This window comes from Dipodomys merriami, unplaced genomic scaffold, assembly GCF_024711535.1.
Source record: "Dipodomys merriami isolate MVZ:Mamm:240054 unplaced genomic scaffold, mDipMer1.0.p SCAF_33, whole genome shotgun sequence".
Lineage (NCBI taxonomy): Eukaryota > Metazoa > Chordata > Mammalia > Rodentia > Heteromyidae > Dipodomys > Dipodomys merriami.
Genome location: NW_027204826.1, coordinates 513,891 through 525,976, shown reverse-complemented (window position 1 = coordinate 525,976; position 12,086 = coordinate 513,891). Strand labels below are relative to the sequence as shown.

The following is a 12,086-nucleotide window of genomic DNA, read 5'->3' as shown; positions in this document are numbered from 1 at the left end:
AAATGACCAATGAAAAGGAAAACCATGTTTTCTGATGTTTATTACATGTTATGCATAGAATAGGAGAAGGATATTTAAAAATTAGATTTCAGGGTCTGGGAAGATGGCTCAGTGGTAGAGTGCTTGCCTTGCATGCATGAGGCCCTGGATTTGATTCCTCAGAACCACATAAGCAAAAAGAAAAAAGCCGGAAGTGGTGCTGTTGCTCAAGTGGTAGAGCACTAGCCTTGAGCTGAAGAGCTGAGGGACAGCGCTCAGGCCCAGAGTTTAGGCCCCAAAACCAGCAAAAAAAAAAAAAAAAAAAATTAGATTGCATAAATGGTGATAGGCTATTAAGAGTAATCTGTCATTTTTAAATAGTACATTTTGTCTAGTCATATAAACTAGAAAAAGTCAGTTTAATTAACATCTCTTTATTTCTGCAGTACAAACCATTATTATCAGTGTGTGTATCATTGCCTGTATATTTGTTTTTTTTATTTTTTTATTTTTTTTGAGTCCGGTCGTGGGACCTGAACTCTGGGCCTGGGCACTGTCCCTCAGCTCTTAAGCTCAAGGCTAGCACTCTACCACTTGAGCCACAGCACCACTTCCAGCTTTTTTTCTTATGTGGTGCTGAGGAATCGAACCCAGGGCCTTGAGCTTGCAAGGCAAGTGCTCTACCACTGAGCCACCTTCCCAGTCCTGCCTGTATATTTGTTAATGAGATGAAGCAATAAGGATTTTTCTGTCTTACAAACTTTTAGCCAGGTGCCAGTGGCTCATGCCTGTTAGCCTAACTACTTAGAAGGCTAAGATCTGAGGTTCCCAGCTTGGGCAGGAAAATCTTTGGGACTTTTATATCCAGTTAACTGCCAAAAAGCTGGACATGGAGCTGTGGTTCAAGTGGTAGAACACTTCTTGAGCAAAAAAGTTCAGGGGCAGACCTAGGCCCCTGAGTCAAGGCCCAGGACACGGACGGACACACAGACACACACAGTTTCATTTTGAAAGTTGAGTTTGGGTAGGGTTAAGAATTATGGAAAGGAAATGTGGGGCTGGGAAGGTGGCTCAGTGGTAGAGCGCTTGCCTTGCATGCATGAGGCCCTGGGTTCAATTCCTCAGCACCACATAAGCAAAAAAGAAAAAATCTGGAAGTGGTGCTGTGGCTCAAGTGGTAGAGCGCTAGCCTTGAGCTGAAGAGCTGAGGGACAGCGCCCAGGCCCAGAGTTCAGGCCCCACGACCGGACACCCCCCCCCCCAAAAAAAAAAGAATTATGAAAATGTACCTGGAGGAGATAGAGGGATAACTGACCCAGGTACATTACACATAAATTGACTTGTTAAACTCAAGCCCTTTGTGCAGCTATTTGAAGAAAACAGTAAAAACCTAATTATGTAAATGCAATCTTGTTTTCTAGTGAAATGAGATTTTTTTGGTAACAGCGATGGTACTATAGAATCTGGGCAAATGTGCCACAGATCTTTATTTACTGGAAATGTTAGAAATGCAGCTCTTCTTGCTGTCAAAATGGATTAATCTATTTTTTCCCAGGAAGGTAGCTGGAGAAGGCTTCCTTGGGACACTGAAGGCACTTTACCATGTGGAATGCCGCTTTTTTTTGTTGGTGGTGGTGGTGGCTACTTTTTCTAAATACATGGATTAAACTTTAAGAAAACAGAAAAAAATACCTAGATTTGCTTAGTTGGATACAGATGATGATAAAAAGTAATCTCCCTTAGCTCTGAGCTGTGACTCACGCTACTTAGGAGGCTGAGATCTGAGGATTGTGGTTCTAAACCAGCCTAGGCAGGGAAATGCATGAGACTCTATTTTTTGGGTCCGGTCATGGGGCCTGAACTCTGGGCCTGGGCACTGTCCCTCAGCTCTTCAGCTCAAGGCTAGCACTCTACCACTTGAGCCACAGCGCCACTTCCAGCTTTTTTTCTTTTTGCTTATGTGGTGCTGGGGAATGGAACCCAAGGCCTCATGCATGCAAGGCAAGCCCTCTACCACTGAGCCACCTTCCCAGCCCATCCATGAGACTCTTATCTCCAGTAAACTACTAAAAAAAAAAAAGCTGGAGGTAGAGCAGTGACTCAAGTGGTAGAGCACTACTAACCTTGAGCAAAAGAAGCTCAGGGATAGTGCCCAGACCCTGAGTTCAAGCCTCAGGCTTGAATGTAATCACTCTATGGTTGTATATAGAAAAACTAGTAGGTTAAAGTAGTATATTGTTACATTTTTACATTGGTGTCACTTGCCAAATGGAATGATTTCATTGGTTGCCACAGTCCTTTTTATGTAGCAATACTAGTAAAACGACTCCTTTGAACTTTACCTGATTAAAATGTAGTGTCTAATGAATTCTAACTGTCTCAACTCTGTCTCATGTTGAATGTGTTGCAGGAATGAATCTGAAGTCTGCTGCAGTAAAACACTGAAGGCTTTAAAATGTATTCTTGCATAAAACTCAAACTTTAAGTAGCTGCTTATGAGGATAGGGAAGGCAGGAAGCTAATGTCTGTGTCAAGATACAGGACAGCTGTCTGCTCATCAACCTTCACTGTGTGAGTAGAGACTTAAGACTGGAACTCTGTGGAATGGGTGTCAAACTTAAGGTTTTTTAATCTAAAATGCTTGAAGGTGCGCATAAGTCAGCATGATAAGACTTTAAAATAATTCTTTTTACACTAATGTTAGGCGTGTAGGATACTGAAAGTGGAGTGGGCTGTAGATTTTCATAAAATATTTTTGTGCAGTAGCACAACTAGTGTTAGTGTCCATACATCTTTTTAGACTTATTCTAGGTATCAGACTGCACATTAATAATGTTACATTGAGGCAAAAGATTATGGTTTTTTGTTTTGTTTTATTTGTTTACAGATTGTTTGAGTTCAGCTTTTTTCAAAATGAGGGTTTTGGCCAACCATAAAAGCTGTGTTTTAGAAAGGTGGCATTTGATATTAATACAGAAATTTGTGCTGGGCACCAATGGCTCATGCCTGTAATCCTAGCTGTGCAAGAGGCTGAGAGCTGAAAATATTGATTTGAAGTCTGCTCAGGCAGTAGAGCCAGAGAAAGTCTTATTTCCAACTAACCAGCACAAAGCTGGCAGGGGAGATATGTCTCAAGTAGTAGAGTGCCAGCCTTGAGTGAAAAAGCCAAGTGAAGGCAAGTGAGAACTTGAGGCCTTGGGTTCAAGCCTAGGGCAAGTTAAAAAATGAAAAAAAAAAAGAAAAGTAAGAAAATTGCTCCTGACAGTGATTTAATAGAAATTATACACTTCAGAATAAAGGAGCTTTCATTTCCTAAATCAGTTGGAGATTTTTAAACTATAGCAGTGTTCATTTAAAAATATTTGATATTCCTATTGTAGAAAAGCAATTCCCTCCCCCCCCCCCCTTTCACTGAAAGTTATCCCTTCAAGAATTTAATTGGAGGGGCTGGGGGTTTAGCCCAGCGTAAGGGCGCCCGCCTGGCGCGCGCAAGGCCCTGGGTTTGGTTCTCAGCCCTGGTTTAAAAAATAAAAAAAAGAATTTAATTGGAAAGGCTTTTTAAAAATTTTTTTGTTTTCCTATTCCACCCCTCCCCACTTTTTTACCTCATGAATTTTAGAAGCAAACCACTAAATTAAATGTCTTCCTCTCTGCACTTTTAGAAGATGACAAGGAATCACAAACATTGAGCAAAATGAGGAGCTCACAGATAAACAATGACTTAGAACATCTTGTTAACTGTCAGGGAGTCACCGGGTAGCAGGTATATTTATATTTGTGTGGTGTGTGTTACACCTAAGATCTTGAATTGGCTTTCTCTTCCATATTCCATAAACATTGGCTGTGAGAAAATCAAAATAGATTATCTGTCTGGGTGCCCATAGCTCACATCTGTAATCCTAGCTATACAGGAGGCTGAGAGCTGAGGATCGCCATTCAAAGCCAGCTTGGTCAGGAAAGTCTGTGAGACACTTCACTAAACTTCAAAAAAAGAAGTATCTTTAGAAGCAGTGAGAAAACATAAAGCATATTGAATGGATACTTGGTGTATGTGTGTGTGTGTGTGTTTATGTTTATGTAATATGTGCTGGTAGTGGGGCTCATGCTCAGATTTTTGCTTCCTGCTGCTACTCTACTACTTGAGTCATGCCTCTAGTGCAGCTTTTTTGATGGTTAAAGCAGCAAAAAGATCTCAGATCTGAGTAGCTGGGAATTACAAGCTGAACATTGAGATTCTTGTACAAGGAGCGTGAACGTGGAGAGAGGAGGTGAATGTTGGCTGCAGAGAAAGGCGCGAAGATTTTGGTTGGTCTCTTCTCTTTGTGAGCTGGTCAAGATGCGAGCAACCTTGTGAGTCTGCAGAGATGATATAGCTCCCAGTCTTCCAGGAGCTCTGGAGAAGAAATACTTTAGTTTCCTATTTTATATCCAGGCCTCTGTAAGAGTCTAGGCAAGTAAATTTGGTAAACTTGTAGCCTTACAAGTAAACTTGTCAAACTGGTTTAATTCAGTGCTCCTATTGTGTTGACCATGTTCTGATACACTTCTTCCACTCTTCTTTTTTAATTAGTGTCAAAATAAAGAAAATGCAAGGTGAAGGAAGCCTTCAGAACATAGCTAATAGAACTTTGATTTTTAAAAATAAGATTGGACAGGAGGATACACAATAGGAAAATTAGGTAAATTGTTCCTCAATTTCTTTTGATCTAAGATGATTATGTGTTACTCTCCTATAGAGGAAAATTCTAAGCATTAGCCTTCGTGGAATACAAAACACAGGCAGAGAAAGGCACCTGTGGCTCATTCTAGTTAATTACTCAGGAGGCTAGATCTGAGGATCTAGTGTGAAGCCAGCCCCAGCAGAAAAGTCTTGAGGCATTCCATATCCAGTTAACCAGCAAAATGCTGAACTGGATGTTAACTTAAATGGTGAAGGGCCTGCTGTGAGCAATGAAGTCAAGCCAAAGGGTCAGGCTGTAAGTTCAAGCATGGGTACTGGCAGAAAAAGAAAGGGAAGGGAAGGAAGGGGAAGGAAGGGAAGGAGGGGTGACAGAGGCAGACAGACATTGCATAGGAGCACCATGTCTGCTTCTTGTTTCCTCTGGACCCACATCTTAGCAGTGGCTGCTTTTGTGCAGTGCAAAAGGATCGGGATAGCATTCCTGGTCTGTGTAATGGTGGGAAATGGCTGGGCACGGTGGTGGGGAAGTTGATACGAGGCAGAGTTTCAGCATCCCATTTAGACCTCTGTGTCTCCGTTTTCTCATCTGCAGAATAGACACCGTAATAATTTGCCACCTGATGAGAGTTGTTTTAGGATTGAGTGAAAGACACTTGAAAATGAGTGTAATGAGTATTATTTAACCTCTTTACTTTTTTTTTGAGAGGAAGAATACTAAGGCTTTGAAGAGTTGTTTTGGTGGTGCTGGGAATTTGATCTCAGAACTCCACTCATTGCTAGGCAAGTGCTTTTCCACTGAGCTTCTTCCCCAGTCTCAAAGTGAGCGATTTTTAAGGCTTTAAGGTTAGGAATTTGGAAAGCCCAGGTGCTGGTGGCTCATGTTTGTAATTATAGCAACTCAGGAGGCTGAGATTTGAGGATTGAGGTTCAAAGCCAGTCCAGGCAGGAAAGACCATGAGATTTTTATCTCCAATTAATTACCAAAAGGTTGGATGTGGAGATGTGGCTCAAGTGGTAAGAGCACTAACCTTGAGCAGAAGCAGTTCAGGGGACAGCGCCCAGGCCCTGAGTTCAAGCCTCAGAGGATTGACACCAAAAGAAAAAAGAAAAGACTAGGACTTTGGAAATCATAAACTGAAAGCTGTATTCAGCCAAATCATCTTGAGAAATATCCCCAGCAGAGAACTGAAATCTTTACTCCTCTGTGGCTTCTATTCTTAACCCGTTACACATGAGAACACTCTGCCACTGAGCCCCTTGTCCTAGCCCCTTCTAAGTTTTACTTTGAGATAGACTTACCAGGTTGCCTCAGCCTCCCGAGTAGCTGGAATTATTGGCATGTACTATCTCATCACTTTAAAAAATAAATTGGGGGAATTAGGGAGAATGTTTGCTCAGAACATCTCCATTCTGCTGGTGGTAGGTGCTGCCTGTCTGGCCTAAATTGGCCTTGTTAGCTTATAAATGTTTGTGATCATTTGTACATTGACCCATGTTAAATTGGCCTACTCTTGATCTTTATGTTCTGTCTCAGTCAGGGAGGTTAAAATAGACTTTCCAAATGTGTTAGCCATTTGGATTTTTTTGTTTAGACGACAACCTTTCAGAGAACTGGCATATAAAAATATAAACCACTGTCCCACTTTAGGCAGAGATTCAGGGCACAGTCTGTCCAGTTTTCCTCCTCCTCACCCATTTTCCCCTCTGCCTCAGTGATCCTTGAACAAAAGCACATTAAAAAAAACTTCAGTGAAGGACTGCTAGATGGTAAGGATGAATGAAGTCCAGGTGTAAGTTCTTTAAAATTTAATTCTTAAAACTTTGGCTCCTTGTTCGAAACATAGAAAAATGGTGCAAAATAACCCTGTGAAGGCCCTTTTTACTCTGTACAAGTTGTTGACTGTTGTATTCTGCTACAAGAGGAAGTGATCTTGTGTTATCTGGGTCAAAATTTAAGGGATTTCTCCTAAGTAGTAACTCGTTTCCTTCTTCAGAATATTCTGCCTCTTAGTCATAGCTGTTGTATTAGCTGTTAGGAGGAATAAAATCAACTGAATAATTTTTAGAATTTACTTTATTGTTACTCTAGAGGTGATACACAGCACAACAGGGTTACATTTACATATGTCAGGCAATAGGTACCAGGTACATTTCCTTTCCACAGTGTCATCACCCCCAAGTTGCATTGTTCACTTTCATCAATATTCTCAACTGAAGGATTTTTAATTAGCAAACAGGTTCTTCCAGTAGGGGCATTTTGTTTATTGAGAGCGTTTCTGACTTTTTAACAGTTTTTACTGTTTTTCTTTGTGTTGATCCTTTTCATCTACTTTCGTTGTTCCATAGAATGGTATTCTGAAAAGAATTTAAGGTGGTCTTTCATTAATTTCACATTCATTAAGGTGGTATTTCTGAGTTGTTTCCCTTTTCTAGGGTTGAGATGTTCCCCATGGCCTACTGGTTTAGACATGAACGTCTCAGCATGGGTGCTTTTATGATGTGGCCTTAACATTTTTTACCGGCTTTGACTTGAAACACATACTTCTCCCCTCAGCTAGGAGGTTTTATGTCAGCTAAACGTGAGGTTCCTCTGGGAAATGAACTGCAGGCACACATAGAGTGCACACAGGTGTGTACTCTCTGGGATGGCCGTGAGGTGGGTGAAGTGCCTGCCTGTTGGCACAGTGTCCTGTGTGGTGTGTGGCTGTACTTTACCCTCCACGGTGGGAGTGCAAATATAAATAAGCCTATGGTGAGGTTTTGTTGGCAGTTATCTAGAATAATTGATGGATTGTTGTATATGTGTTCAGGAGGAGGATGTTTGAAACCATTCTCTCACACTTGTAATCCAGAAAGTGTATTCACCTTGGTGGAACTGAGGAATTTTCAGATGACCCCTAGCCAAGGAGCGCTGTGTGGCTTGGCAAGGAGGCCTTTTGTGTCCAGGGCCTTGGTGCCTGGGGCCAGCTTGATTTATGAGATTTATGACTGTAGCCACCATCACAATTCCTCTGTGAGTAAGCTGCCCGCCTCTGAGCTGTTTGTGTGGCATGCTTTCTCATCCTTGTCCCATTGGGGCCTCAAAGTCCTTTGGAGAAGGAAGCCCTCTCCCTTCCCCATCTTTCCTCTCCTGTGAGCAGCCTGGCTCTAACCACTCAGGCCTAGGCAGTGGCAAAGTTGAGCAGATTCTATGTCTGCCTTTGTGCTTTGTAATGGGCCGTATGGCACCCCAAGTTGTCCCAATGATGTCTGATTGTGCCTCTTCTCGATATGTTGTGTGTTTCTTCAAGGTATTCATTTTTGCCGAAGTAATTTATTTTCTAGAATATCTTGTGAAGCTTTTTGGGATCCCAGATAACTATACAGTTAGAGTGATACATGTTGTGGTTATGGTGCTTTGTAGCATTTTAGCAATTTGTGGGGTTGGTTTGTTTTGGAACTTGAAACTCAGGGCCTGGGTGCTGTCCTTGAGCTTTATTGATACCTCTTGAGCCACAGCTTCCCCTCCTGCTTTTTGGTGGTTAATGGAAGATAAGAGTCCCATAGGCTTTCCTGCCTAGGCTGTCTTTGAACTTCAGTTCTCAGATCTCAGCACCCTGAGTAGCTATGGTGACAGGCATGAGCCACTGGCACTAGGCCACAGTTTGTGATTTTGAGTCTCATTGTTGTGATTTTGGAGATGCCTATGCAGACACATGAAAATCAGACATTAATATTCTGTCCCTTTACCTACCTTAATCCTTTCGTTTTGAGCCTGAGATTGAGCCCAGAGCAGGCCTCTTCATGCTAAATAAGTGGTCGGCACTGAGTTGCCTTCGCAGCTCCCAACATCCTTGAGAGCAGAACTATGATTCATAAACATCTGTCTTCTGGTATATAATGCCTGGTGGACCATTGAGTACCATGGATCAGTCATGGATCAATGTACAGCCTCGAACACAGAAATATAGCAAAGTATACAGCCCTAAACACAGAACTAGCAAATCAGGACTGGCTTACCATCGTGGAATCTTGCTGTGTCTTCACTGATGATATTTCCAACCAACATAATTTTGATGTTATTCATCCAACTTTTCTCTTGAGTATCTCTGTGTTTGGCATTGATCCTAGAATGCTACTGGGGCTTTAGAGGGAAACCTTCCCAATCCTAATCTGCAGTGCTTGCAAATGCAGCCCTGAAATATAACTGTGATTGCTGTTCTTTAATGTTACAGTCTCCTCTGTTATTGCTTGCTCACTCTCCACATTTCAAATTGAAGGATGACATTGGCTATGAATTTGTGTAAATATCTACTTCCAGAATGGGAGATTAAGGAGCCATGCACTAGATTTCTTCCAGAGCTGTAGATTTCAGTTTGCAGTATGTGGATAGTAGGTGGAATAAGGCTTTACTCTGGGAGGCTGGTATTCCCGAATAATACAGCAAAGTCTAATCAGTGTCAAGATTTAATAAAATTGGTAATTTTATTATTTTGTTAAGGACTGGCTTTTTTGTTTCTGTTAAGAGTGTAGTGGTATACACACACACATACACACATATACATATGGACTACTTTGACATTCATGCAAAGGCTCTGACTAGTACTTTTCCTTTGACACTCTCATACGAATGTCAATAGAGTCAGAAGGACAAATGAGCATTCCATTATTTTCCTGGACAAGGTCTTCTGCTGTATAACCCAAACTGGTCTCAACTATACTATGTATGTAGTCTGTGCTGGCCTTGAACTTACATTGCAATCCTGTCTCAGCCTCCCAGGTGCTGGGATTACAGGTGTGAACCACCATACCCAGCACTTTTTTATCCTTGACACAGGACCTCCTGATGTTGCTCAGGCCTGGAGTTCCTGGGCTGCCATGCCTGGCTGTGTGCTGCTGTTGCTGTTGTTGTTAGGAAGATAGTTTTTACCCTGGAACACTGCAAGCAGTCTCAGAAGGCCTCATGCTGCACAGATCACACACCCAGAAACACACACCCAGAAACAGCAGGCCCTGCTGCAGACACCCATCCAAAGAGCAAATTCAGTTTTTCCAAAAGGAGCTTCCTGGTTTTTGCCTTGGGATAAGGGTAGACGTTTAGCTACTAGTTGGCAGTATGTTGTCACCATGGCAGATTGGTTTTATTCCTCCATGCAATGAATACTGTATGCCTAGCATTTGCTAAGCATTAAATGGACAATATTGTTGGGCACCAGTGGCTCATGCTTATAATCTAGCTACTCAGTAGGCTGAGATCCAAGGATCATGGTTCAAAGCCAGTCTGATCAGAAAAGGCCATGAGATGACTCATACTTCTTCTAATTAAACACACACACACACACACACACACACAAAAGCTGGAAGTGGAGCCTGTGGCTCAAGTGGTAGAGCAAAAAGAAGCTCAGGGATAGTGCCCAGGCCCTGAGTACAAACCCCAGGACCAGTGACAGACAGACAAAATAAGTATAGTAAGTTTAGGACAAAGGTATTTAAGAGAAAAACAGCACTGGGAAGGATTATAAAGGAACCAGAGCAATTTAAAATAGGCAAGGCCTCCTTGACAAGCTCCACTTGAGCAAAGACCAGGGGAGCGCGGGGAGCAGCAGGTGGGAAGGCCGGGATGCAGTGCCCCACGAGCACACCTGGCAGTCCATATGAACTGGGACCAGCTGCACGAGAGATTCAGCAACAAGGACCCCTGGAGCCGTAGTCAGGAGTGGACCTCCACTCTTTGTGAGGTTGGAAACTATTGGAGGATTTTGAGGAGACAGCCAGTGAGCTTTTAGTTCGATTTTTACTGGTTGCTCTGTTAAACAAAGACTGCTGGCAGCAAGAATAGGAGAGATAGGTATCTCAGAAGTTATAGGTTAGTTACCAGTTGCTGCCCAGCTTGTTTCCTGGAGCTCTGAATTTAAACAACCATCATATTTAAAATGTTTTTAAAATAGGCTTGTTTATCAGTATTTGGGATTGAACTCGAGGCCTCCACATTGTGGCGCTCCAGTTCCTAACCATGTTTTAATTTGATTACAAGTGTTATGACCCAGTCACTGTGTCCCATAGCTCCTGCTGGGAATGTGGACAAGGCGTGCAGTCAGCAGGGCTCCAGGGCTGCAAATACACTTCCAGTTTCACCCATGGAGCTTTTGGCCAGAGGCCTCAGCCTCTCCCCATAGGGGCCTGCTTTTATGCCTGGCTTCTCCAGGCATTGAACCGAGTGTGCAGACAAAAGAAACAGTTGGTAACACTTTCTCACTGGTAGTGGGAAAAGGATGGTCTTTTCACTAAGTGGTATGCAATCAAATAGAAATCCCAGTGGGGGAATCTTCTAGTTTATTTCATATAAATAATCAAGTCCTGAGTGTACAATATCCCCATGTACATATTTAAAAAAAATTTTTTTTTTGGTCCTGGGGCTTGAACTGGGCATTGTCCCTGAGTTCTTTGCTTGAATGCTAGTGCTCTACTGCTTTGAGCCACAGCTCCACTTTCAGTTTTCTGGTGGTTAATTGGACTAGCTTTGAACTGTAGTTCAGCCTCCTGAACAGCTAGGCACCACTGGCGCCTGGCTTCATTTTAACTATTTTTGAGGCAGGGTCTTGCTATGTAACTCAGGTTGGCCTCAGACTTGGGTTCCTGCTTCAGCCTCCCAAATGCTGGGATTAGAGACATGCACCAACAGACTTGGCTACTAGGGCTCCTTTTGATAAAATTTATTGATACCAGCCAATGGAGACGTAGGTTCTAGGACTAGCTGGGCAAGTGAGGGTTGTCTTTACTGAGTTACCTTTAGGCTTTTGTAGCCTGGTATCTTGGGGATGATGTGTTAGTTTGTATCTATAATAACCCCATAGATGTTATCCTCATGTTAGTCGACTCCTACTTTTTGTCTTTCAGCCCAAGCAACAGCAGGAAAGACAAGCTGACCTAGGGAAGTGGGGACTGCTATACAGAGAACTGCAGAGCCTCCTCAGTACAGTAGGAACCCTAACCCAAAGCCCTTATTTTATCAGAGTGAGTAGCATCCTCCCAAGGGCTTTCTGTGAACTCATTTTCTGGTCTGTTTGCTCTGTGAATTGCCCTGCATTCCCCTCTCCCCCCCTTTTTTTTGTCTCTGAAGATGAACTATATATAACATAGTCAAGAGATAGATACACAGTCTCTTGCTCTCCCCCCACTCCCATGCGTACATAGTTCATACAGATTCCCTTTCCCCCACACCCTTGCCCGCCTACACCCCCTTCTCCCCCCCTTCCCCATACTAGTGTCCAGTGAGGACCCAAGTACCCTTAAGCATGAGCAATCACTCTATCACCAGGAAATGCCAATCCGAAGCACCTATGTCAGACTGGAAGCCATTTTTTTTTTTGGATTATTTAAAAAAGCAAATAGAGTATGTACTATACATTCTACTTTGCTCAAAAATCTCTTTTGATACAATCAGAGG

At 42.6% G+C, this 12,086-nt stretch overlaps 1 protein-coding gene across 10 annotated transcripts in view; it reads left to right on the top strand.

The window, feature by feature from the left end:
* Positions 1–12,086, top strand: part of Zfand6 (zinc finger AN1-type containing 6) — a 66,347-nt gene that overhangs the window by 34,696 nt on the left and 19,565 nt on the right. For 2 of the 10 annotated variants that reach the window (XM_070042753.1, XM_070042754.1), the window contains exons 2-3: positions 2,390–2,550; positions 11,537–11,653. The exons of 5 other annotated variants lie outside the window; for them this stretch is intronic. The gene's annotated coding sequence lies outside the window, so the exon portion shown is untranslated. The remainder of the gene's footprint in view (positions 1–2,389; positions 2,551–11,536; positions 11,654–12,086) is intronic. 3 more of the 10 variants (XM_070042757.1, XM_070042758.1, XM_070042756.1) reach the window with 2 other exon arrangements.